Below are 27,316 nucleotides of genomic sequence, written 5' to 3'. Positions count from 1 at the left end.
CTAACTCGGTACCTCTGCATAAATCAGGATCAACTTTAAACCTCTTTTAGAATAAGATTAATCAAGGTATTATTTTTTACATAAAAGGGGAACTGTTTTATTTATTTATTTATTAAACATCTCCTGGCAGAGGAAAAAAAAATAGTTCCTGATTTCCATACTGTATTTTCCTCTTTGGAAAAGTGTGCTTGATTTATTGCATCACTATCTTTCAGGTTAGTTGTGTTAAAGAGAAAAACATATATGTGTGGCGGAATGAGGATGGGGAGACCAGTAGGATGACTCTTTGACTGGAAACTGGAAGTCTGGAAGGAAAAAAAAATTGCAAAGCAATTCAAGCTTTAAAGAAGACCTTTTTTTAAGGGACCATAATGGTAGACCAGTCATATTTAAATGTGACTAAATCTCATTGTGCTTCTTGGCACCCAGTATGTCGTTTTTGGATGTTTAGAGATGGGTGCTGGGGATATGCTTGGAGATACAGGTAGTCCTCAGTTTATGACCACAACTGAGCCCATTTCTCTTGCTAAGTGAGACATTTGTTAAGTTAATTTTATCCCATTTTACAACCTTTCTTGCCACAGTGGTTAAGGGAATCATTGAAGTTGCTAAATTAGTAATCCGGTTGTTAAGTGAATCTGTCTTCGCCATTAGCCTTGCTTGTCAGAAGGCCACAAAAGGGGATCCATTGACCCTGGGACACTGCACAATTGTCATAAATATGAGTCAATTGTCCAGCATCTGTATTTTGGTCATGTGACCATGGGGGATGCTGCAACAGCTGTAAGTGTGGAAAACTGTCATAAGTCCCTTTTTTCAGCACCGTTGTAACTTCAAACTGTCATTAAGTGAATTGCTGTAATTCAAGGACTGCCCGTTCTTTAGTGCCAATGGATGTAAAGTTGGAGAACATTTTCTTGGACAAAGTTCATTAGCAAGCCTCAACACTATTGTAGTCTGGGCAAAGTATTGGGTGCAAAGATTTCTGCAGTCTCTGATCACCTCCTGCAAGTTTTCCTCAGGGTGCCACCGGTCAGAGAATGCCGTCTGGCGGCCCCCAGGGGGAGGTCCTTCTCTGTGGGTGCGCCGGATTTGTGGAACCGTTTACCGGTTGAGCTCCGGACGGCGCCCAACCTTCGCTCCTTCCGACGGGATCTTAAGACCTATTTGTTTGAACAAGCCGGCCTGGCCTGATGGGTTTTGGGTTTTATTACTGTTTTTAACGTATTTTAACTTATTGTTTTAAGGTATTGGGCACTTTGTTTAATTTTTTCTTAATTTTTGTATTCTTGTACTAGTATTTATTGCCCTGTTCACCGCCCTGAGTCCTTCGGGAGAAGGGCGGTATACAAATAAAATTATTACTTTTTTCTTCCATCAGGCTGACCGGGATTGATGATGGGTTTTTAAATATGTTTTAATTTTTAACTGTGCAGTTAATTTATTTTGGGGCTGTTATTTAATTCTTTTTTAATTTTTGTATTGTTGTTTTTTATTGTTGTTAGCCACCCTGAGTCCTTCGGGAGATAGGGCGGCATATAAGTCCCAAAAATAAATAAATAAATAAATAAATTATTATTATTATTATTATTATTATTATTATTATTATTATTATTATTATTATTATTATTATTATTTTTTTTTTTTTTCTGGAATAATTCCCAGTGGGTAAAAGCTGAGCATCGCAGATAACCAAGAAATCTCTGTGGAAGAACTGAGAAGACTCTTCTGTTTTTCATTCATACTTTGTTATCTCTTAAGTTGTTTTTTTTCCTTCTTTCTTTCTTAAAAACTACACGCGTATGCAAAATGCCTTGAATTAAAATGGTTTGAGAATTGAAATTCTCCCGTTTCATGCTTGAAAGATTTGCTTCGAGTGCGAGACAGCTCCTTCTTCGCCTGCAAAAGTAAATCATTTTAGAAGTGTTTGAGTTTGAAGCAGGGCAATTTAAATTTAAAATGATTTTACCTTTAAACACTTTTGCTCATCACTGTTAAAAAGATAGTTCTTTTCAAGTGCTGGGGTGGAGTATTTATGCATAGCGATTGACTCACCTGCATGTAAATAAGCCTTTATGGGGGAAATCTATAGAGGCTCTATTGCTCATATTGCTTTGGAAATGAACTCACACAATAATACCAATTCAGGCATAATCTTTTGAACTGGGGGGCTTGAATAGGAGACAAACAATCTGCATTGTCCTTATTACTATTGCAGCAAGAAAAGAGCCTAAAGTGTTGAGAATATTTGATCTCGAATGGATGGGATCCTATCAAAGTTCTCTTAAGATGAAATGGAAGATCTGGGGTGTCGTTGCCATATACAGATAGTCCTCGAATTACAACCACAGAATTTCTGTTGCTAAGCAAGATGGTTGTTAAATGAGTTATGCCCACTTTTATAACTTTTATCCCACAGTTGTTAAGTGAATGGTGCTGTCATTAAGTGAATCTGGCTTTTCCCATTAATTTTACTTAGAGGAAAATGGCTAGGAAGGTCGCAAATGGCAACCATATGATCAGTGGACACTGCAAACGTCATAAATATATGTGGTCGTCAAAGTTTGATCATGTGACTATGGGGCTGCTGTGACAGTCGTAAGAGTGAGGACCAGTTGTAAGTCTTTTTTTTCCCCAGAACCTTTGTAACTTGGAACGATCAATAAACAAATAATTGTAAGTTGAGGACTACCGATAGTATTTTGCTGCGTATGCTCTTCACTGGTTAATTAATACCGATCGTCCTCAACCTATGACCATAATGGGGCCCAAACTTTCTGTTGCTAAGTGCGAACAGTTACATGAATTTTGTCCCATTTTACAACTTCTTTGGCCAGAGCTATTAAGGGAATCACTGCAGACGTTCAGTTAGTAACACGGTTGTTAAGTGAATCTGGCTTCCCCGTTGACTTTGCTTATCAGAAGGTCACAAAAGGGGAATCACAAAGCTTTGGGACACGGCAACCGTCATAAATCTGAGCCAGTTGCCAAGCATCCCAATTTTGAGAAAGACTAGAACAGGAAAAGTTACATGCAGCAACCCCAAGATCAACCTGGCACCCTTCACTGCTGGCTCTGGATGAAACAATGCATGCTTGGAAGTCTTGCCTCGAACCATATCTGACTGATATTAGGAGGTTAATAGTTAATGACTTGATGGGTGAAGAGATGAGATAAAAGGACAACGTGGTATGATACATAAATCAATATTTCCCATTAATTAACATTGAGGTTCTCAGATAACTGATATGCATTTTTTTTTTCGTCCTGGGAGGAAAGCAAAATAAAGTCCATTTTTTCAGGCTCAGCTTTGCTCACCGTGAGGGAAAGCTTCCAGAATTTGAGCTGTCAATCCTGATCTAGCCTTTCCTATGCCTGTCATGAGGTCTGCTTCTACATCTCGTTTGCCTGAACAAGCTTTGTCCCATAGTATCTTAAACCATCTCTGCTGAGCAATGTTGTGAGTATTTTTGATTTTCAGGATCTGAAAAAAAAATAGCCTGAAAACAATAATCCGCAATGCATCACAAATCTGTAAAGCCTAGCCCTCCAGCCCACGGTATATTAGGGGGCATGGCTTATATAAGGCCCAGGACAGTCTGATCAATAGCCATTTACTGCCCTGAAATTTGATATTACTAGTCACGACAAAGAGAATGTCATGGAAAATGGAACAATTTTCAAAGGTGCTGGTAGTTCTGTTAGTCATCAAATTAAAAATGGAGTGGTGGGACAGGAAGAAAACACGATTGGCTTTGCTAAAAGAGTCAATGTTGAGGATACCAACTGATTCAGGGAAACCAACTCTCTATTCCAGGGCTTTTCAACCTTTTCACCCATTGTACCACTTTTAGGATATGGCAACATCCGAGTAGCACCAGTCGCCTAGCAAGGTGTCAAAAACTTGATGACCAAAAAAAAAGGGAAAAAAGTCATGAAGTACAGGTAGTCCTCAACTTACAACAGTTTGCTTAGTGACTGTTCGAAGTTACAATGGCACTGAAAAAAGTGCCCCCCAAGCCACAGCCGAGCAAGACACCTGCCTGCCCGCCCGGCGGCGCTCTTCCTCTTGTCCGAGGTTTTCATTGTTGTGAGCATTTCTGTTGAGGATTGGCAGCGGGGATGGGGTGGGGTGGGGGGTTTTATTCCCCCCCCCAATCTGCTGGGTGGTTGCAGCAGGTTTTGGTCACTTCACATGACCCTGGGACGCTGTGACCGTCATAAATATGAATCAGTTGCCAAGCATCTGAATGTAAATCACAAGAGCCTGGAGATGCTGCAACATTCCAGCTGATCGGCGCTTCTTCTGGGCTCAGAAGTGCCAGGATTAGCGCCGAGCTCCAGTTGGAGCCTGGCGCTGATCCTGGTGCTTCTCCTGAGCCCTGACAGCCCTGCAGCTCCAGCCGTCTCTCGCTCAGGCTTGTGCGGTGCTACCACCGGTTCAGCTCATTCCCCTCCCCCGCTACCACTTTTCTAGGATGGTCGCGTACCAGCTGCCAGGTGCCAATGTACCACAGGTAATACCCGTACCAGTGGTTGAAAAGCCCTGCTCTAGGACAGAAGAGGCACCAGTGCTCTCATATCAGATCATACTCTGCTTTGGAACCAGAAAAGGTTCCTATTATAAGGCTTTCAGGCAATCTGCAACCTTCTGTGATGTGCTTCCTTTTCCAGGAAGTTTTTTTTTAGACCGGGATGAAATTCTGGGTGGTTAAGTTTAAGTTTATTAGATTTATATACCGCTTTTTTCCCGTAGGACTCAGGGCAGTTTACAAGGTGTTTAAAAACATCAATACAATACAAAAATTAAAAAAACAATTAAAAATGATTAAATTTGATCCCTGGAAAAATATAAAAACCCCAATTAAAAACTCTCAGCCTGGGCCGGAAAGCTCAAAGAGCCAGGTCTTCAGGTCCCGGCGAAATGAACGAAGGTCGGGGGCAGTCCTAAGCTCCATGGGCAGCTGGTTCCAGAGGGCAGGCGCACCCACAGAGAAGGCCCTCCCCCTGGGTGTTATCCACCGGCAGTCTTTTACCGGCGGCACCCTGAGAAGACCCTCCCTGTGGGAGCGCACAGGACGAAGGGAACTTGATGCCGGCAGCAGGTGTTCCCTCAGATATCCCGGACCCTCGCCATTTAGCGCTTTATAGGTCAACACCAGCACCTTGAATCTCACCCGGAGGGCAACCGGAAGCCAATGCAGCTCGCGGAGTAGAGGTGTTACATGGGAGTATCAGGAAACCCCCATCACAACTCGCGCGGCTGCATTCTGCACCAGCTGAAGCCTCCGAGTGGTCCTCAAGGGCAGCCCCATGTAGAGAGTGTTGCAGTAGTCCAACCGGGAGGTCACGAGCGCATGGGTGACTGTGCGTAGGGCATCTCGGTCCAGATAGGGTCGCAACTGACGCACCAGGCGAACCTGGGCAAAAGCCCCTCTGGTCACGGCTCCTATATGGTCTTCAAAATTGAGCCGTGAATCCATGAGGATTCCCAAGTTGCGCGCCCTATCAAAGTCCTATCAAGGGCTTTTACACGCACAGGAGCCTGTTGCATATCAATTGGATAAGTTTCCCCCTCCCCCATCTCCAGGTCCCCTGCAATTTTTATTATCTACCAAGACTTTGCTTAGCTCAGCATTAAATTCTTAAGTAAGTGAGATCTTTAGAGGTGGGGGGGTGGGGATGGAGGAAACTCAAAGTAATAGCAAGCCGCCCCTCCTTAGCTTCCTTTGCAAAGTTTCCAATTTCACCCTGCTTGGTTGACAAAAGTTTCTCTCTGTGTGTAGACTTCGCTCGCTCGCTCGCTCTTTCTCTGTGCGTCTCGGTCCCTGTTTAATAAAGGTGCGCAGCAAGGGAGTCTGTCTGCAGACTTTTAATTTTGCTTGGAGAAGAATCTGCTTATTTTAAAACTGTATAATTACTGCTGGCTCAAAGCACCCCCTCATTACCAGAGTCTGGAAGGAATGCTGTGTAATTACAGCATTTGTCTTGTGCTAGGAGGGAGCAAAAACTGGTGCGGAGAGGAAGGAGGAGGAGAAGGAGGAGGAGGAGGAGGCGAGGGTGAAGGGAAGGGATCTAGTCTTACTAGGTCTTAAATGCCAGAGGGGGAAAAAGTAAATCTTTTATAGCAGCTTTTCCCTAAGCAGATATCACCCAATCTCAAGCATCTCCTGCTTTCATTCCCACTCCACCCTAGCAGTTAGCTAAGGTAAGTGGGGCTGATTTTTTTTTAGTCTTGCCTCCAAGCTACTTGTAAGGCGGGGCAACAATTAAAATAACATATATGTTAGCAAAAGCCATTGTTATTCATTTCTCTCCCCCTTAAAATAACAGGCAAAGCAAGTAGGTTGCCATTCAGATTTCATTGGGAAGAGATTATTCTCCGCTGTGGAATTATTTATGCAGTGCATTCTTTTTCCTGGAGTGAGAATCAGGAATGGAAATCAGGAATTTTTGTTGTTGTTGTTGTTGTTGTCTTGAGAATAATGGAAAATCTGGGATTCTTATGGGATTTCTTTAACTGTAATTGGCAGTTTGGCATGATTACCCATCAAGATGCCATCATATAATGGTTTGTTGCAGTCGATTTCTTGAAATGGGGCACCAAGGACAGCAGTGGAGTTTTCTGCAGCAATTGGATAACTCATGAAATGGGAGAGACTATCTGTTGTTTATGTAGCCTTTTAGGGTTCACTTCGGTTTTGTTTCAAAAAATATAAAACCAGGCAATAAACAGCAGCCTTCAGTTTAGCCATATCTCCTCCCCAAGTTGGCACGATTACTTTGAGTGAGTATAAATTTCTATCATTTTTTAGCAATCCAGCAAGGGAGAGGAGAATGAGCAAAGATAAATTTGTTACTACTACCTTTATCACATCGTGCAGTGGTGGAGTCAGTAAGAGAACAAGGTGAACCTCAAAACATTTTAGGAGACACTTTTAGCCTCTGCAACCCTTCTGTGATGTGGCTTTTTTTTCCAGGAGGTTTTTGTGGGTCTTTGACATTTGAGAAAAGTTATATAATGGGAAAACAAGAACCCACTAGATCCTGGTTGAGTTAAGGTAGATCATTAACAGTCTTCCTATGATGTTGAAGAATCCAGGGACATGTGGTCCCCAAACACCTGGAAACTGCTGGCTTGAAGATGACTGATCTACTCTACACCAAGAATAAATGACATGTAGGCTCGTTCTATGTTTTGAAACACAACCTCATTATTCAGGACAAATAATAAGGGCTTATTAGAAATTTATATAGCCTCTGGAGAGCACCAGGTTGTCTATCCCAATTCAATCTAATAAAGATTTTGTATCGTGGCTTTCCCCCCCCCCCCCCAATCTTTCCTGTAGAATTTAGAGACTTGTACTGTATATGACAAGCAAAGCCACCTCACCATAGTTCAGAAATTAAGATTAAGATGGGGAGGCTGGTTGGTACTGATGCAGAGCTAATATTTTAAAAAGGAGTTGTGCAGCATATAGGAGGAGGAAGAGGAGGAGGAGGAGGAGGAGGAGGAGGAGGAGGAGGAAATAAGAATATTTCACCTTTGTATGTGTATATGTGCATGTAAGAGAGAAAGAAATGATAAGATGGTCCACGAACCCACAGCCCATTCCTGATCTGTCGGCCATTTGCACTGAGCCACACTGGGAATTGTATATGCAACCTTCCTTAAAAAAATAGAAGCATGAAACTGGATATACCTCTGAGCTTGCTAGATAACAGGAAGAATTAAACTACGCTGTGTCTGGTGAGGAAAGAAAAGCAACAACATGGAACTTCAGGAAAAGGACTGTTGATGAATATAAGGTGGTTGGGTCCTTGGAGAAAGATGTACTTCGGGAAAAACTCTTTTTATTCTTTGTAAATCAAAAATGGGGTTTGTGCTCTTCCTTTCCCTCCTCCCCCCTCTCCCACACATATATGTTCTTCAGGGTATTGAGTCTGTTAACTTTGAAGATAAGGATAGGTGGTATTTGTAAGGATAGATAATAATATCGCAGCTTTTCCATATCAGGTAGTTACTCATAAATCCACACTGATGAACAAAAGCTTGGCTGTGTTTCTCAATCAGGTGTTTTATCGACAATGAAATATGCGTGCTTGAAGAGAGTAAAAGTTAAGAATATTTTATCCTTCTGAATTTGATGTATATCTTATTCCTGTGGCTACATTATACGGGGGGCATATATTTTCTGATTCAATAACGTAGTTATTATACCTTTTTCTTCAGTTTTTTACTGGGGATATTTCCTACTTAAGCATCCTTGTAGAACGAGACTGTGCGAAGAATAGAAATGATCATTGTTGTTCAGCTCTGCAGCACTTTTATCTAGGATTCATAACATGTTCTGCAAAGTTTCGTTAATTCCCTCAGAAACCCAACTGAATTTCATGGGCCTACATCTAGTAATTTAGAAGGTGATGTGTGATATATGTGAAAATTATTGAGCTAATTATGGCCTTGCATTCTAAAATCTTGTCTTTAATGCTTACCACCAAATGTTTTTTTTTTTATTTTCAAAGTTTGGAATAGCCAGCTTATGGCTACGTGTTTCTTCACTTTTATAATGCAAGATGTGGAAATTCTGCATTCATTTCATAAGACCTGGAAGAATTCTGTCTTGCTGAATTGCTTTTTTGCTTACTCCTTTGAAATTATTCTGAAATTTAACCTGGTTTGAAATGGTGGATTGATTTACTAAAGTAATAGACTTTAGAACGACTACATCAACAGGTTTGGCATATACAGTAAAAATCTCAGGTCCAATCCTTCATTTCTCTGGTATCTAGGAGAGAATAAGATAAGAATATAACATTTCTTTGTAAGCCATTCTGGAAAAGCCTTTTTTCCACAATAAAAAAACCCCAATGGCTCAAAATGAAAAGTAAACATAAATTTGGGCGTTGGAAAACATTGAAACTCTTCCATTCCCCAGTCCTTCAAGCGCAGCGTGAAAACAATCTGGGAACATTGTCCAGCCTGCTGACTTTAAAACACGAAAACAAGGAGTACAAAATAATTGCTTTGCCCTGAAGGATAATAAAAGCACTCTCATCTCCTCATGCAAAGGAGAAATAAAATAAATGGCTTGTGCCTCCCTCCCCCATGCAAGCCTGTACTGCATGCAGTGCTTTTTTTGTAAAAGAAAAAGGTGCCGGAACTCACACATGTCATACAACCTGCCTTGCCTACCCTACAAGGTTCCATCCAAAAAAGGTGCCGGAACTCCGTTCTGAGCGTTCTATGAGGAAAAAAAGCCCTGACTGTATGCCTTTATAAAAATATAAAAGCAAAATCCTAGCAAACTGAACAGTCTTCCAGCCCCAGTAGCCTAGGAGCTGGGATGGAAGCCGCTGAGACGATGTGACATGTTTACAGAGCTCCTGAGCCACTTTTGAACTACCGCCTTATGTGGAAGTGCCGAGTTTATCAAATCTTTCTGACTCTCCCTCTTTAAACATTTTGATTATAAATTCCTCCAAGCAGGAGGCAGTGAATCATCTCAAATGATAGTAAATGACGTGGCTTGGATTGCAGATAACTAACTAGCTGAAATGTCTTAGAATCCCCAGCCTGCTGAGAATTGCCTAGGAGTTCCTTTTAGAGATATACAGGAGCTTGGGGAAAGCAAGTTATCTTAACTAATTAGGTGCTTTTTAGTTCTTGGCAGAGAAGGTAGAGAAATTCAGTGAAAAATTTTTCATCTCTTTAATGATGGGTTGAAAAAAGCCATGTGATAAAACTGGTCTCTGTGTGGTAGATTAACACGATATTTTCTAAATTCTTTTCCAAATGTAGTTTATGGGTTATCTCAACATGGAATCTCTTATTCTTCACCTCATCTCTTTTGAACATGCATTAGTCTGAGATAAGGTCTTTGTAGATTTCACTCCATGGGAAGATTCCTGCAACATTTGCTCTCCAACTGTTTTGAACTACAGTTCCCGTTATCCTTGCTTATATTGCTGACCAGAATAGAGCAGAATATCTGAAAGGTACCACATTTGGAAATGTGTGGCTTTCACAGGAAGGGCAAGTGATATCATGTGCATTATGGGTGTCACTGTGCAAATGACATGATGCATGTGATGTCGTTGTGGCTTGTAATGGACACTTATGACCCACATGGACTATATGGATATGAACATTCAATATTGTTTTAATATTTTAATATGGATATTAAAAAAGGCAGATCTCTTGGCCTTCTCGCCCCACCTCTGCCTTGCCCATCATGATGGAAACTTTTGAACTTTCAAGTCCATTCCTTCATAGTGGGAGGCAGACATACCAAGCAGTGCCTGCTAAATCCTTGTGGGTCCATTACACAGCAGCATTCACTGGCCACAGCAGACTCTGAAGAACAATTTTAAATGCATGTGGTTTAGCCTTGATTCAACCCAGCATAGCTCTATTTGTTTATTCTGCAGATTTCTTTAAATTAGTATTTTTTAAAAAATCCTTTTTTCTATTGTTGTTATATTATTTTCAGCAAATGGTCTAGGAAATGTCTCATCAGAACCTTCTTTTTAACCTTCTTTAGGGAAAAACAGGAGAGAATTAGAAATACATCTGTTTCCAGCACCTGTTAAATATGGAAACCTTGTAAAGATGGAGCACAGATGTGAGGTTTGTGAGGTACCTGAGATCCTATAACAGGGGTCTTGCCTGGCTGAAGAATTCTGGGAGTTGAAGTCCACAAGTCATAAAAGGGCAAAGCTTCAAGACCCCTGTCCTATAATGATTAGTGTGGAATAAATATACAGAAGAGCAGATCCACTACAGTCCCTTCATTGCCTCTCCTGCATTGTCATTTCAGCAAGACTCTGAAAAAGGCCCCATTGTAATAATGCCTTGCCTCCTTCTTGTTAATTAACACCCATTGGGGGATTAGCAACGTCTGGCAGTTAAAACTTCCAATCCTGCCCCATTTTGCATGAGGGTGATCTGCCCATTTACTCTGGTAGGCATTGTTCCCCGCCCTACAATCTATCAGCCCTCACTTCAGGAAAAAGAGGTTAATGTACTCCCTCACTGAGTTAATGAGGGCCAGGAATTACATCAGCAAACTGCAAACAGCAGCTCTAAAGTAACACAGGCCTTCCCGGGAGGTTGTTGACAGGGCCCATTATATCCTCTGTGTCTTTGTTTCATGGACTCTCCCCAACTTGCATCAGCCTTTTGCAGCTCCTTGTCATCAATAACGGGGTCAAGCACCTCCATACAAAGAGGTGCATCCTGGCTTTTTTGCCCGTTCAGAAACAACTTGTATCTGTGGATGGGCTGATTTCTGTCAGGATGGGCGACAGGAACCATTTAGCACACCACAAAAGCTTGGCTGAAGATGTCTTTTTCCTTTATGGTGACCTCCACTGCTCCCTTCTTTGGTTTTCCAAGTACAGTACAGCAGTGCCAAAAGGGGAATTGCCACGTCTCTTTCCCATGCTTCCCACAGAGATTATAGCAGAGGCAAAGAAAATTGTCAGTTCGCAACCCAGAGATTGGCTTTTATATGGTGGCTGGCTGACTCGCTCTATGATCTATGTTCAAATATCAGTGTCTAGGCCAGGGGTATGTCTTCAAACCTGGCCCTTTTATGACTTGGGGACTTCAACTCCCAGAATTCATCACCCAAGCACATTGGCTGAGGAATTCTGGGAGTTGAAGTCCAGAAATCATAAAAGGGCCAAGTTTGAAGACCCTTGGTTTATATTTTTTAAAAAAATCAGATACTAGACCGGTATATGCCTTCAGCTTACAGCCAGTCACGATGTGATCTACAGTTTGACGTGGGACTCGCAGTCATACTGAGGGGAGGATACTACCGTGTTTCCCTGAAAATAAGACCGGGTCTTATATTAATTTTTGCTCCAAAAGACTCATTAGGGCTTTTTTAATCCAGTTAGGGCTTATATTCAGGGAAATACAATACTAAATGCATCCATCTGGCTGCCGATCTTAACGGGCTTATTTTGGGGGTGGGGCTTATATTACGAGCATCCTGAAAAATCATTCTAGGACTTCATTTTCTGGTTGGTTCTTATTTCCGGGGAAACATGGTGTGCCCCATTTATACAGAGAATCCCGGCAGATGCCGTGTGAGCTACAAATCCTATTCAAGTTTGCCCATTGCTGACATGGTAGTTCAAAGCCTGTGACCTTTTTTTGTTTATGTGTGGGGGGTCATTTATATGTCTTCCTATGCCTGAAAGTCCAGTTGTCTAGTTCCACCCAGTCAGACGATTCTGAAGACTTTCCTGGCTCTCACAATACAAATGAAAACATGTGCCCTATGGTTCTTGAACTGAAACAGCCTCCATATTACATATTTATTTGATTGATATAAATTGATTTTTTTTCTTTATATATGCACTGGAAATTATTTTCCTGTATGAGTATTAGTATCAAGCTAGGACAAAGTTTATGCTGCCGATCCCTTTACAAAAATGTTCTCTGAATAAAGTCATCCCTTATACTTTAGTGTTGTAAATTAAAGCGGTTTCTCACATACTACAAAATACTTTCATGTTTGCCTTTTATTTTCAAGATCCTGTTAGCGTGCTTTTGAAGGCAAAACCTCTTTGCACTAAAATATAGATTGATTATATAGCTTTTATTTTGGAGAAGGGAGGGGGAAGTTCTTGAAAATCATCTGAGTAGACCAGCTGAATCAATTAATTCTTTGGTGATGAGTATGTGATTCCCTTACTTAAAATTGTTCAGACAGGAAAAGCCAATGTACATTTTTAAATGTGGAGTCATTTTTCTCTATATATATTTTTTAGCAATCAGTACTTTAACAAATTATCTGAAATGGTCAACTCTTCTATTGACTATGCTTTCCCACTGTTATTTATGCAATTCTTGTTTCAACCTCACTTGCCCTAAAAAGAAAATCAGATGCTCAAGAAAGCTTTATTGATTCTTTGCATTTATTAAAAAAATGTATTATGCTACACCAGTATGGTATAAAATTAAGGTAAGGAGAATTAAGAACATCTAAACTCAAGTTCACCCTCATCTATGGAAATTCACTATAAGTAACTTCAGACTAGCCACAAATCCTCAGTCCGGTCTCTATCCCAAATTTACTTTGTGGCAAAAATGGGAAGCAACAATATTATTATATGTAGATCTCATTGAACTCCAGGAAAAAAGGGGTGTACAGGTAGCCACCAATTTAATGACCATGATTCAGCCCCAAATTTCTGTTTCTAGGTAAGACAGTTGTTAAGTGAATTTTGCCCCATTTTATAACCATTCTTGCCATGGTTGTTAAGTGAATGACTGCAGTGGTGAAGTCAGCAACATGGTTGTTAAATCAATCTGGTTTCCCCATTGACTTTGCTTGTCAGAAGGTCACAAAAGGTGATCACATGACCCCTCCAGGACACGGCAACCGTCATAAACATGAGTCAGTTGCCAAGCGTCTAAATTTTGATCATGTGACCATGGGGGATGCTGCAACGGTTGTAAGTGTGAAAAATGGTCATAAATCATTTTTTTCCAGTGCCATTTTAACTTTGAACAGTCACTAAATAAACTATTGTAAGTCAAGGACTACCTGTATTAAAAGTTTTGAGTAGTTTCCCAGTTTTATTATCTCCATAAAATGAGAGATTTGTGTGCTAGTCAGTTTTTGGCTGGATTGGAAAATTTCACCAAAGACGTTTCAATTGAAACCTTGAAATGTTATAGTCTACCATTGCCTTTCTCGTGTATGCTGATTGCAAATCTAACAAAGCCAAAATAATTTATTCCTTACTCCTTTGTAGCTTCAGTCAATTTTTTTTTAGTGGGTTAGGACGCTGAGCTTGTCGATCAGAAGGTCGGCAGTTTGGCGGGTCGAATCCCGAGTGCCGCGTAGCAGAGTGAGCGCCTGTTACTCGTCCCAGCTTCTGCCAACCTAGCAGTTCGAAAGCACGTAAAAATGCAAGTAGAAAAATAGGGGCCACTACGGTGGGAAGGTAACAGCGTTCCGTGCGCCTTTGGCGTCTAGTCATGCCGGCCATATGACCACAGAGACGTCCTCGGACAAACGCTGGCTCTTTGGCTTTGAAACGGAGATGAGCACCGGCCCCTAGAGTCGGAAACGACTAGCACGCATGTGCGGGGGAACCTTTACCTTTACCTTTAGTCTAGTGAAAAGAATGACTAGGGGATGACATGATACCAGTGTTCCAATATTTGAGGGGCTACTACAAAGAAGAGTGGGTCACCCTATTCTTGGAAGCACCAGAAGGCAAGACAAGAAGCAGTGGATAAAAACTAATCAAGGAGAGAAGCAACCTAAAGAGAAATTTCCTAACAGTGAGAACAATTAACCAGTGCAACACCTTGCCTTCAGAAGTTGTGGGTGCGCTCCATCATTGGAGGCTTTTAAGAAGAGATTGGATAGCCATTGGTCTGAAATGCTATAGACTGTCCTGTTCGAGCAGGAGATTGAACTAAATGACCTTCAAGGTCCCTTCCAACTCTGTTATTCTATGTTGTATGTGCAATTATTTGCTTGTTAGCATACCCCCAAAATTAAAAACCCGTGGAAGAAAATCTTTTCCTCTATCAATAATAGACATCAACTGGCAAGGTGATTTAGCTTTAAATCTTTATCCAGGTTAATATTAGTCTTCATATTATCTCAGAGTGAGTGATACAGTATACTGATCAATAAAGCAATGGCACCAAAATTATTGTTAACAAAAGATAACCTACAACAATTAAAACATAATTAAACAAAAAGTGCCATCTTCCTTTTTAATTTTCAAATATATAGCTTATCTAAGCCAAGTTCTTAGAACTTGACTTAAGTACTTTAAGTGGTTCGTCAGTTAGATCAACATCTCTACTAACTATCCAGCTAAGCAAATAACCAACCAAATCCTTTCATACAAACATTTACTGAGCTCACAGATCAAGTCCAACATTTTATCCCACTGTTTTATTCCAAACATTTTGAGAGCATCAAGTTTGGGGATGTTGTTAGTGCTTCTACCACACTAGTTTTCTCTTGTGTGGCACTGGACTTCAAAATTCGTTTAATCCGCAGGCCCTGGATTTTAGCATGACTATTCCATGGATTTCAGTATGAGTAGCAAAAGGCAGTAAAGATTCTCAAGAATCAAAACCAAATAATTCCATTTGTTTGGGTTCCCATAGGGAGATTTTTAACAGTTCTTCCTATTCAGGAGGCCCAAATGACCAGTTAGGGTAGGCCAAAATAGACTACTAGACCATTAGAATACTTTAGTGCATAGAAATTACTCCAAACCAATAAGCACCTCGGATAGCTTATTACACCACCAGAGATTAGAGAGTAAAATTCTTCACTCTATTTTCAGTGAAAAATGTATAGTTTTAAACCAATAGGATGCCTACTGTCCATGTGCTATCCAAAGCTCAAGTTAGCTTCAGAGGAAGCTTTATATATATTTTTTAATTCCATTTATATCCCGCCAAAATATCCACCCCCAAAATAGGAACTCTTCCCTCCCCTAAGAGACATTTCTTTTTCCATACTGCTTGATGGGAGCAAACAAATAAATACTGTAATACTCTTTGAACATGCGATTGGTTGAAAGAGATAGCATGGGGGAAAAAGGGGGAATGCGAAATGAAAAATAATAGTGAAATTCTGGTCTGCCTTTAGTTATTAGGCAATGATCCCTGAACTTACAGGTCGAATTGGTGGAGAAGAAAGCAATATGAAGAGGGCAGACCAAGGTCCCAAAGCCTCATGAATATTAAAACTCATACAATCTCATTTTTTTCCTGAATGATAAGACTGCTGGAAAAGGCTGTTCTAATGCTCCTTTCAGATTTTTGGGCTGTGGGCTAGAGGAGGTTTGCTATAAAATATAGAAACATTGACAAAGAGGATTTGGGCAAGAAGGAATGCTATATCTCTTTGCCAAGGATTATACTGGCATCTTTTTAAAAATAAACTCACTCTCTCTCTCTCTCTCTCTCTCTCTCTCTCTCTCTCTCTCTCTCTCTCTCTCTCTCTCTCTCTCTCTCTCTCTGTGTGTGTGTGTGTGTGTGTTTCTCTGTGTCTGTGTTAATTCCACCCTATCCCACTGTAACAGTAGCAGTATCTCCAGTTTGTTTTTTTAAGTCAAAAGAGCCAGCTGTAAATTTCTGCAAATAAGTCAAGGGGAAACAGATGCTATGCGTAATCTGGATCAAAAACAGCAGATTAAAATAATTCATATCTAAGCCATCAAATAAACTATGTGTACTGCTTCAGGTCTGAGGGAGAGAGTTTGGGGAAGAAGAGTGACTTTTATCCACCTTGATTTAATTCCGTTTTAATTCAGCCTATAATGGTTCATTCTGTAAGGAATCCTTTGTGAGAAATGAAGATAGAATTTTCCCCTCCTTCATTCTCAGTTATGCTCTTATTTCATCGGTGTTACCATTACAGTTGAAAGTCTTAGTGACTCTAGGAGGCAATGCTCATCTCCGATGGGAGCTAGCTTTCTCTTAAGACATTTACAGTATGTGGTCATCTGGCCAGCATGACTATATGCCGAATTACAAAACACTGTTACTTTCCCACTGAAGTGGTGTCTATTAATCTACTCATATTTACATGCTTTCAAAGTGTGAGACATACAGGAGCTAAGGCAAGTAATGGGAACTCACAAGTTGCTCAGGTCTCAAATCCAAGCTATCAGATGTCCATCTGACAAGCTCAGCATCTTTAATTTAATTGGCTGACCCTATTTGGATAAAGATAGTCCTATCTTTGGCCAACTAGGGAAAGAGTAATGGTGACCAAGCGGGTGGGCTCTAGATGGAGCACCATGTGATCAGATTTGAGGAGGATTTTGTTCTCAAATTGAACCCCAAGTTGTATCTCTCAGACTCGGGAGAAGGGCGGTATACAAATATAATAAACTAATATGCTAGTCAAAACTTAGTTATCCTTCAGATTTTCTATGAATTTTGTGGTGTTCTCAACTGCAAAGTGGTACCACAACATATGATGAATTGGGTGCCCTAAATCAGGTTTGACTCCTTATGACTGTATGAATAAATGCTTTTCAGTTAAAAAAAAAGATGGTGATATTTCCAAGGACATTGAAGCAATATCATTGGTCCTGCCCATCCCTCTGAACTTTTCTTTTCCTTTTTCTGAAAAAATTATTAGCTGTTCATATGATATTTATTTCAGAACCCATCTCTTTTGGACTGGAATAAACTGACTGATTCTTCTTATAGTCTATACCAGTGTTTTACAAGATCTGTGGACACGTTGACTGGGGAATTCTGAGGGCTGAAGTCCACACATCTTAAAAAATGCTAAGCTTGAAAAACACCTGTCTGTAATATTCTTAGTAACCATCTCCAGATCCATAACTTGTAGACAACTTTTTTCTCTTAAACTTTTTTGCAACCACATATTAACTCTAATGCCATGACTTTAATTTGGGTTGTGGGTTGTTGTTGTTTTTTCCTTTTTTCTTTTGGTCCCAAAAATATCTTTACCTTTACCTTACCTTTTTTTTACTATTTGGGTGAAAAGATTAATATGGTACTTATTGTTCAAAAATGTATACATGGTGAGAAAATATGTTTAAAATGTCCATTTAAGAAAATGTCTTCAAATACACTCAATCACACACACACACACAAATAATGTATGCATTAATCAGAAATAAAACCAACACATAACCAACTGGTAGGTCGTTAGCCAAAATGTATTTAACTTGTGAAATGGTTTGCACAATATGCGGATGGTGTGTCTCTGTATTGTAGAACAGAACTATGGCAGCCTTATGTATGTCTAGCCGACATTGTTGTCGTTTAGTCTGGGCAATTATTCTTTTCCCTTTCACAAAGGCTAACTTAAGTCATTGACTCCAGGAAAGCTGGCGACTGCCTAATTTCCCAAGCCTTTCTTGCTCCATTACAGTTTCTATTGGTTTTTCACTGCAAGATGTTCTTGCCTTGAAGTTTCGTGTTTCTTCATCCTGGTCTACAATGGCCCTGGAGTTCTTATCATGACCACATCAGCATTCTCAGTTCTCTTAACCTCAGGCTGAAACTAGCTGAAAACAAGAAGACTCTGGGGTGGGCAGTGGCTGGAGAGGCAAGAGAAACAGGTTTGTACCTTCACACTGGCTATCTGTATCCTGTGTATAAATCACAGCTCATTGAACAAGTTGGTCAGGCAAAACATTGCTTGTGTACAGAGGTCTTTTGTCACCACAAAGAGAGCCGCTTAAATTGACCAATGTAGCAGAAAGCTCTGAGCACTATCTATTGATGTGTATCGTGTATTGAGTTATTTTCTTTTTTTTTCTCAGGGTCTAGCTTCTCATCTGTTGCCGGGGGTGGGGGGAGGGAGGCAGGATTCTTCTTTCTTCGCCTTTCGCCACCCTTCTCAATCCTAAAAGAGACCCCTCTTTTCCTTCTCTTGTTTTTTACCCCTTGCTGAGGGAATTGTCTTGGGAGCTGAATAGGACTGTGGGTATTCAGAGGGTGACGGAGGCCCTGACCCACTGGTGCCGGCAAAGCAAAAACACGATGTAGGGCAAAACAATCACAACTTCACAACTCCAGAGGACCTTTTTAATGGGTTGCCCTGCACTCAATGGCTATTGTGTGAGAGGCAGTAAATGTGTACGAGTGTGGTTGGAACGGTTAGTGAAGTAGGAGAATAAATGTCTGCTCCGTTGTTGTTAGCATCAGCATCTCTCCTCTGCCAGCCAGACTTTACAAATAAATCATGTCAAAAGCAAATAGAGGTTACGTTATTTTAGTGCTTTTCAGAGTTGGGGGATAAAGCAGCTACATGGGAGATTCAGTTTCTGGTGACGCCTGTAAATGAACTGAATAGCATGAGCGCAAGGTGTCTGCCGAGTTATGCATTATTAACTCCCATGCATTATTAAACTCCAGTCATGTTAGATAGTCATTGTTCTACTCATGAAGAAAGACAGGAAGAGGCAACCGTTTCCTTTGACTCAATAGAGCTGTTTCTTCTCTTGTAAACTCTAGCTATTAACTGAAGCACTTGATGTCGCCTTATTTCAGCACGGTGACAAGGAAAGGCCTTTTTCCCCCCTCCCTGTGGCTTTTTCAGACAGCTGCTCTGAAACGGAGCTAGTGTATTTCGCATTCAGGATTAGTAGGAAATCCCAGTTCAATAAGGAGAGGGTCTAATGCCATTTCCTTTTCTCTTAAAATTCTATAGACTCTTCAAGCTAGCAATGTAGCTAGCTAGTTGTGCTTGGCCTCTAGCTTGTATTAGCCAACATCTTGACTCATTCTCTTATTAGAAAAAGCCCAGTATCTGTCTTATGGATCTGTAGAGTCAGCTGCTGAATCAGCCTCGCCTCAGATGCTTTATCACACAAAAATAATAAAGGAAAAGTTACGTAAATTTCTTCTGGAGTTTTTGACATCATAAACCAATTCTTCATAATCAACATGCAATTCTTCAAAAGAACATAAAACTACGTATCAGATGAGAAGGAGGGCACACAAACTTAATAAATACATATCAGAGGATAGGGGCATGGATCATATATATATGATCCATATATATATATGTTAAATGTTTGTTAAGCATTCAGAATACACTTGCTTAGTCCCAGACACGGGACAAATCTTATTTCCTGTTTCAGCAGTGGCAGCTCATATTTGTGTAAATTTTTTTAGCTTGCTAACAAAGAATAAAAGGAGACCGATATGATCATTTCAAACTTATTTGTTTGGCTGGCTGATGAGAACAAATAAGTTTGAAATGATCATATCGGTCTCCCTTTATTCTTTGTTAGCAAGCCAAAAAAATTTACACACACACACACACACACACAGTTTGGTCGGCAGTTTGGCGGGTCGAATCCCGAGTGCCGCGTAGCAGAGTGAGCGCCTGTTACTCATCCCAGCTTCTGCCAACCTAGCAGTTCGAAAGCATGTAAAAATGCAAGTAGAAAAATAGGGACCACTACGGTGGGAAGGTAACAGCGTTCCGTGCGCCTCTGGCATCTAGTCATGCCGGCCACATGACCACGGAGACGTCCTCGGACAAGCGCTACATATATATATGTCTTAGAAACTAAAGATTTCAAGAATTAAAGAAACTAAATCCAGATCCTCCCAATTGTCTTTCATGATCAAGTATTCAGTCATAAGATTGCATTTCAGGCCATAAAACAGAAGAGCAAGTCCTTCATACATGAGTTCATTCTGTTTGGGGGCTAAATATTAACTAGGAGGCTTTTTAAAGCAAATCCTTTCCCTAAATTAAGTATTGAACTTTTATGTTTTTGTATATCCCTCCAGATCACTTCAGAACATGGCATTATTTTGTATTGTAGCAGCCCTAATTCAACCATTGCATCCTGCAAAATAACAGCACGCAGTAAGCTAAGCCAAGGAATAAATCATTTTAAAATGATCCATCCCTTTGATGGATTCAGGATTCAGTTCAGGATGCAGTATTGAAAAGGGCTGAAGATGCTGAGAATAATCAAAGTTGCATATCTAGATGAGAGGAAATGGGAAGAAATAAAGGATGGTTTAGTAGTTGGCCCTTTGCTAATCTAGGCAAGAGGCAGCTGTGAGAGAACATTCAAAATTTTGCAATAGTAAAATCTCTCCACGGAGCTGCTTGTGAAATTTGTGGCAAGCAAAGAAGAGCATTAGAAGATTAGAAAGTTGTGAAGAGAACACAAGGCTGGAACTGGTAGACCTACATTATTTCTTTCCCTACTTCACAACTGTTTAATAGGATTTTACTCATCAGTGTGTCCCTTATTACTATGTATTTGCATTTCAGCTTTCCATACCAGGTACATTGTAAGCTTAGAAAAGCTTCTTCTGATTTGGCTTGGGGAGATCAGTTGATGCAAACTGGAGGAAAAGAGGTACTAAGTTCTTAGGAGGCCTCAAACACTTTAAATATATAAATCACTTTGTCAGCAATTTGTGTATTATCCCCAAATGTTTTGTTCAGTATAATGGTGTAAGTCTCTGTGAAATGTAGTTTTCTAGCCATAAGAACTGACACACTTTCAGTCATCCTGAGCAGCTAGAATGGAAGCGTTTTCCCTGTATTTCTATGCTTGGTTGAAAGGTTGGCACAAGAAAGTTTGCTCCACAAAATGAGGGATCAGATTAGGGTTGCCAGAACTGGCTTGCAAAAATCCAAATTGACCACCAGATGGCAGCAATTTGGCAGCACACACTGCTCGGGCCTGCCAGCTAGTGGCCACCCAGTTTTCTGCAGCTCAGATTTGATAGGCATAGACAAGATGGCTCCATTTCTGTCATCATTCCATGCACTCAAGCTGAAACCAGAAAGTGTTGAATCTTGGTACAATAATAATTCAGCACTCTTCAGTATAACCTCTTTTGCAACATACTGGTTTGGTTCGGAACAGAATATTGTCTGCTTGTGCATCAAACAACTTTGATGCTTTGACAGTGCTTCCTCTCTCTCATCCCTTCTCAGCATTTAGAATCTCACCTACTCATCTCCTATCTTCATCACTCCATATGGCACTACCATACTACATACAGAACATTCTGATAGGCTGCATATAGCAAAATAGGTCAGAAGTTACGTGTATTTACTTGCTTGTGTTTGTTTTTCCATGATAAACAAAAATGTGTAATTGTTTGTCACCTCAAATAGTTTTATGCTTTGTGCAGTGGAAATAATGAATGTGTTCAGCTCATCTGTCCATCAGAATCTATTTTTTTTCTTGATTTCACAGTCCTGAACCTGGCATGGAACCAAATCAAGTAGAATCTGTCTTGATACGAATGACACAAAGTTTCTATGCATATTCTCTCATCAAACCGATAAATGCTTAATACAGGTAGTGTTAAGTAAATAAAGTAAGCATACGTAATCCTCGATTTACAAGAGTTCATTTAGTGACTATTCAAAGTTACAACACCATTGAAAAGAGTGACTTACGACCACTTTTCACACAACTATTGCAGCATCCCCATGGTCACATGATCAAAGGCAATTGGTTCATATTTATGACGGTCGAAGTGTCCTGGGGTCATGTGATCAGCTTTTTCAGCCTTCTGACAAAATCAATGGGGAAACTAGACTAACTTAACAACTGTGTTACTAACTTAACAACTCTGATAATTCACTTAGCAACTGTTGCAAGAAAGGTTATAAAGTGGGGCAAAACCCACGTAAATATTTCACTTGGTAACATACTGTAAAGGCTGGGGTCAATTGTGGTCCTAATTTGAGGACTATCTGTAGTGAGATATACACTTGGTTCCGACTATTTGCACTAAAATGTTAAAGTTATTCTAAGAAATTGCAACCCAAGCTATCTCTTGAGCAGGGGAACTGCTCTTTTTAACTGCTGCTGCTCAGAACTTTGGGCCAGGAAAAATCTCTGCGCTTTGCCCTGACTGCAATCCCAGTCTGAAAGGTTAACGTTTTCCAGCATACTTTAAACCAGTTCTCCCCAAATCAAGATTCACTGCTCAGTTATGTACTGTACTGAGCTGGGAAGAGGACGACATTCCTGGTGTGGTCATCTCGGAGGTCATAAAAAAATAGATGCTGATACAGGCCATTTGACAAGTCAGAATTTCCTGTACAAATGTGCCCTAGATGTGTTTCTCGGCTTACTTCTGCTGAATGCTTCACAAACATCTTTTCCATTGCTTGTCTTAGGCCCTTTTGTATTACAGGTGGTCCTTGTTTAGTGACCACACTCGGGGCTGGCAACTTGCTCAATAGTAGTAGTAGTAATAGTAGTAGTAGTAGTAGTAATAATAATAATATAATAAAATAGATCATAAAATAGAGAAAGTCATAGAAAATGATAAATAGTAGTAGTAATAGTAGTAGTAGTAATAATATAATAAAATAGATCATAAAATAGAGAAAGTCATAGAAAATGATAGAGTTAAACTGCTCTGGGACTTCAGTATTCAAACAGACAAGCACCTGCAACATAACACCCCGGACTTAACAATTGTCGATAAGAAAGACCAAAAAGTCTGGATAGTGGATGTGGCAGTGCCTGGAGACAGCATAACAGATGAGAAAGAACTGGAGAAGATAACAAAATACAAAGACCTACAAATAGAAATAGAAAGACTGTGGCAAAGGCAAGCAAGGGTAGTACCAATAGTCATAGAATTCTGGGAGTTGAAGTCCACAAATCATGAAAAGGCCAAGTTTAAAGACCCCTGCCCTGTACCATTTAGATAAATGGCTGTCCAGTCTTTTCTTAAAAACTTCCAGTGTTGGAGCATTCTGGAGGCACGTTGTTCCGCTGATTAATTGTTCCAACTGTCAGAAAATTTCTCCTTAGTTCTAGGTTGCTTCTCTCCTTGATTAGTTTCCATCCGTTGCTTCTTGTCCTGTTTTCAGGTGCTTTGGAGAATAGCTTGACTCCCTCTTCCTTGTGGCAGCCCCTAAAATATTGGAACACTGCTATCATGCCCCCCCCTCGTCCTTCTCTTCATTAAACTAGATATGCCCAATTCCAGCAGCCGTTCCTTATATGTTTTAGCCTCCAGTCCCCTAATCATCTTTGTTGCTCTTCTCTGCACTCTTTCTAGAGTCTCAACATCTTTTCTACATCGTGGTGACCAAAACTGGATGCAGTATTGCAAGTGAGGCCTTACCAAGGCATTGTAAAGTGGTATTAACATTTCACGTGATCTTGATTCTGTCTCTCTGTTAATGCAGCCTAGCACTGTGTTGTGAAGCAGTCACTAAGTGAAACTGTACCTGCACTTCTGGAGTTCTTAGACCTGGTTGTCAGTAATCCACGTAATCACTAGATGATAGCAAAGTGAACATTTTCTGTATCTCTTTCAAGCGTTTTTCAATATTGGAAACTTGAAAATGTCTGGATATCAACTCCCAGAATTCCACAGTCAGCCATGCTAGCTGAGGAATTCTGGGAGTTGAAGTCCAAACATCCTCAAGTTGCCAAGGTTGAGGAACACTGAACTAGTGAGTTCATGTAGTAGCCTTCCAGATTTTTGCAGTCAAGATCTGATACCCCTAATTCCACTTGCTATTTTTGGCTGGTATAAAAAGATTGGAGAATGTCTGCTTTCTAGTGCAATGGAAAAATAACACGGAGAAATGAGAACTGTTAAATATTCCTTGGGTGTGGTTGGGTGAGTTCAGCAGGTCAACTGCTTTTCCCAAACTCATCAACTTTTATTTGACAGCAAATAGTTTTGTTTTGTTTTGATGTAAGAGGTTTTAGAAAGCATTTTAATGAATAGAGGCCAAGATCATCAGTTCCTTGGCCCACACAATGCAGTATGCCTGAATGTGGGAAAGGGAGGGTACTTCAGCCCTCCCTTCCCTGCAAAATAATAAATGGATTTTCCCCCCACTGAGAACATCGGCTGAGTGAAGAATAGGAGAAATTTCCCATGCAGTGGGTGGGCGGGCGGGCTGTAATGAACCACGGAGTTAGGAATGAAGGATCTGAAAAACTGTTTCCATACCTTACATTAAAAATCTGCCGTACGGACTCACCTCTACCCTTGCAGTTATTATCCCAGTATCATAGGAACATAAAAAAACTGACACAGAAAAAAAACCTCCAGTGGTTTTGTTTTCTTTACAATATCTTTATTATTTTTGTTATTATTATTTGATTTGATTTTTATTTATTTTTAATCTAAATTTAATTTAATTTTTTATATCCTTCCCTCTGCATCCTCTGTTATCAAGATTATTATTATTTGCTTCTTTCTGCAACTTACATAACCCGGCAGTTCGTCTTAGTTCTCCATTGTCAGCTGTATTATTCATCTAGCATTTTATATGTTTTATTTAAGGGTTTTTAAGCTAGGGCCATTGTGGTGAAGTGTACATTGAAATTCAAAAGGGTAAAACATTAAGACTTCTGCAACTGCTTTTGTCAGTTTAAGATCCTGGGCATACTCGTTATGAAAAATCCCATCAAAGTTACTGATCAGTCCTTAAAGGTATTATTATGTTTTTAAGCCTTCATTTTCGTATTGCCTCTGGTGGCAGGATATTCTTTTTCTTTTCTTTTCTCTTTTCTTTTCTTTTTTGATCCCTGTGGATTTATTTATTTATGTATTTAACATATGGCATATCATATATGGACTAGCAATATATAGTAACATTTCATCTAGATTAATAAAACACAATAAACTATAAATATTAAAATGATCTATGTTCAAATACCAATGTCTAGACCAGGGGTAGGCAACCTTGGCTCTTTTATGACTCGTGGACTTCAACTCCCAGAATTCCTGAGCCAACATGGCTCAGCTTGGAAACCTCTCTCTTTCCCCTCAGCATGGCTGGCTCAGGAATTCTGGGAGTTGAAGTCCACGAGTCATAAAAGAGCCAAGGTCGCCTACCCTTGGCCTAGCCCTAGCCATCTAACCACTGAAGCAAAGTATCATTTATATTTTAAAAAATCAGATACTGGACTGGTATATGCCTTCAGCTTACTGCCGGGCACTATGTGACCTACAGTTTGAGGAGGGACTCTGTGGTCACCCTGAAGGGAGGATACTGTGCCCTATTTATACTGAGAGTCCCAGCAGATGCCCTGTGAGATGCAAATCCTATTCAGGATTGTCCGTTGCTGCTCTGGTAGCTCAAAGTCTGGCAACATTTTTGTGGAGTCATTTATACGTCTTCCTATGACTGGATGTTCAGCAACCCATTTGGCTTTCCTTTTGACGGTCATTTGGCAAATTTGAATAATATTCCCAATCTCTCTTGTCATTTGGGCTTGAAAAGGTCCAATTTTTTTGTTTTTGTTTTCATTGCCATGTATTTTGAAAACCAGGAAAAATCTACAGAGTAGCCTGGCTGCCAGAAGTTGCTAGTTCATTTATTTCACACTGTCGCACTATCCAGGGTGCACCACGAAAAGCTTCACACCCCATCATTGTAAAATTGTAAGATATAAGATTCCTAGTAGGCAAGGCTTTGGGGTTGGTTGGTTTGTTTTTTACAAGTTTTTACTGACCTCCTCTCTTCCCTCCTTCCCTGATCCCCATTTTTCTCTCTCTCTACAGCAAAGAAATTAAGTCACAGAAATGAGGTGGGGATCTTTAGGATGGAATTGCATTTTGAACAAGTAACAATTTTGCCTACAGCAAAATTGTTTAGATGCATACATTGATGGACCAGATACTGGTCTGTCCCTTTCTTTCATTGGACACTTAGATAAAAAACAAACTGAGTTTTGAATTGAGGCTTCCTCAACAATCTAATTCTGGACATAAATTTCTACTTAGGGAAGTTACCAGGCAAGCAGTTCCCATTACAAGCTACATGAACCCTGTGTTTGTTTGAGTCTCCGTACAATTTATAACTTTACTGAATTCATTTTTCAAGTTCTTAGAATTGGCCAGCTGGAGACACAGGGTTCTAAAACACAAGCTCACAACTATATAGTTGTCTCCAAACAAATTCTGAACCCTAGAAAAAAATCTTAGAAGCCCTTAGAGTCAGGTTAGGTGCCGGTTCTTCTCTGAAGTCACTAGATCTGGGGTAGGCAACCTTGGCTCTTTTATGACTCGTGGACTTCAACTCCCAGAATTCCTGAGCCAACATGGCTCAGCTTGGAAACCTCTCTCTTTCCCCTCAGCATGGCTGGCTCAGGAATTCTGGGAGTTGAAGTCCACGAGTCATAAAAGAGCCAAGGTCGCCTACCCCTGCACTAGGTGAATTTTTGGATGAACAGAAATGCTAGAGATGGATTCTGGTGACCAAGAGGGAAAAGTAATTTGGGTAAAAATCAACAAGCATGCAATTTTCTATAAATGAGCCTTGACTCATTGGTAATTTTCTCTTCTCTAAAACCCTCTCAACTTCGTATGACCAGATAGCCCCAATTATAATCAGCAAAGAAGCAGTAAGGGTGCTTCAATTTTCTTTAGATTAAAGATAAACTTCTGACGTTCCCTCAGAAGAATGCGCTTATTAACTTGTGCAAAAGTGGATCGATCCCCTGCCACAAAGCTGAATAAGTGAATGGACCATTCATGCTAACTTTTTTTTACAGTCACATGTTGTGGAAGCATGTGTGAGATTTCTCTTCCTGCCATGTACTGTCAACACAGAGTAAGTTCTTACATCTGAAGGCAAGTTGGGGCTTGGAGATCAAAGTGTTTAAGGAAAACTCACCTTGTTGCCCCAATGGCTGTATGAGTTAATGGGTTTCATGCTGGTCTCCCAGCAGGAGAAGACAAAATTGGTAGATCACATTTCAAAAATGAATAAACACAATGAAGAACAAGTAAAGGCACTCAGCAGCTTTCTGCATTTGAAACATTAGACAGCACAAGGAAAAGGGGCAT

The 27,316-nt window shown here is 40.3% G+C and overlaps 1 protein-coding gene across 1 annotated transcript in view; it reads left to right on the top strand.

Moving 5' to 3' along the window:
• The window catches only part of UNC5B (unc-5 netrin receptor B), a gene marked incomplete at its 5' end in the record, with an annotated part of 226,147 nt that overhangs the window by 123,359 nt on the left and 75,472 nt on the right, over window positions 1-27,316 (top strand). The window lies entirely within an intron of this gene.

The sequence above is a fragment of the Vipera ursinii genome (assembly GCF_947247035.1).
Source record: "Vipera ursinii genome assembly, chromosome: 5".
Taxonomy (NCBI): Eukaryota; Metazoa; Chordata; class Lepidosauria; order Squamata; family Viperidae; genus Vipera; species Vipera ursinii.
This window is presented reverse-complemented; position numbering and strand designations above follow the sequence as displayed.